At 37.0% G+C, this 1,246-nt stretch overlaps 1 pseudogene; it reads right to left on the bottom strand.

Moving 5' to 3' along the window:
- LOC107556560 (vesicle-fusing ATPase-like) overlaps positions 1-1,246 on the bottom strand; it is a 27,629-nt pseudogene that overhangs the window by 22,544 nt on the left and 3,839 nt on the right.

The following is a 1,246-nucleotide window of genomic DNA, read 5'->3' as shown; positions in this document are numbered from 1 at the left end:
TAAATATAAAAGATGTATTTTCTTAATGATCACAAATATAATTCATGGAAAGATGGCAAAATTTAAACATATTAAACATATACTTAATAAAAACAACAAAATATGCGCCAATATTTTCTGTAAGATAAGTAAGAAATGAGTACACCCTAGATTTAATTCAGAAAATGTGTAATATTCTAGTACTTAGTATGTCCTCCAGAACTTAAAGTATACTGCTCTGACCTTTCTTGGCACTGAGTGTACGAGTTCATGACAAATGCTATCTGCGCTATTTAACTCCTGGAGGACGACCTCCTTAAATGCTCTGATCTTTAATGGGGAGTGTTGCTCAGTCTCTACAGAATCACCCAAAGCTGCTCAAGAGCATTAAGATTGAGTGAAATACATGTCCACTGAAGGATTTTCACCTTGGGAGAATGAATATCTTCATTGTCATGCTGAAAAAATGCCCAATAATGCAGGGAATGAGGGGAGGGTAGCATCTTCTGTTTCAAGTTTTTGTATTACATCACACAGTAGTGTGTGAATTCATGCCAGCATTGATAAAGTACAGCTCCTTCACACCTTCAGCACTCATTCATCCCTATATAAAAGCTTTACTACCACTGAACGTCACTGTGGGTACCAAGCACTTATCACTGTACTTCTCCTCTAGCAAAACCAGAACATTTTGGATGCTGTTACACCCAAAATGATTGACTTGGTCTCTTGAGACCAGAGTATGGATTCCCAGAAGTCTCTATTTTGTAAATATGGGCCCTGGAAGAGGTTAATGAGTTTATTTTGCTTTGGCTACAGTAGGTAATTCTAATGGTAACAACAACCATGCATGTCACTTCTTCAGGCTGCGTCATACTCTGTGAGATAAAGTGTCACTCTTTTCACAGCTTTTGCCGGCTCTGAGACACTTGCATGTTATTTCTCCTGCTCTTTTTCTAGCAAAAATTCACTCATCACTAAATGAAAACTTACAGTGAAGACCTGATTATTTCAGGAGCCTTATCACAAGTCCATTGTTTTTGAATTTTGGTGCTACTTCTGCAATATTGTCACATTTAAAACAATAATTTGGTATTCCTCTTGTACCATTGTCCTCTTTTATGCTAAGAAATAAGTCACCTGACAGTTCTCTCCCAAGTGGTTCCACTGCTGCCAGCATTAAGTCGGAGTATGATTCAGTGGGCTATATAACACTTTTAATTGTCAGGAAATTACTTGTCTTTAAAAGTTTTGGTTCAATATACTT

The sequence above is a fragment of the Sinocyclocheilus grahami genome, unplaced genomic scaffold (assembly GCF_001515645.1).
Source record: "Sinocyclocheilus grahami isolate Dianchi unplaced genomic scaffold, SAMN03320097.WGS_v1.1 scaffold573.1, whole genome shotgun sequence".
Lineage (NCBI taxonomy): Eukaryota > Metazoa > Chordata > Actinopteri > Cypriniformes > Cyprinidae > Sinocyclocheilus > Sinocyclocheilus grahami.
This window is presented reverse-complemented; position numbering and strand designations above follow the sequence as displayed.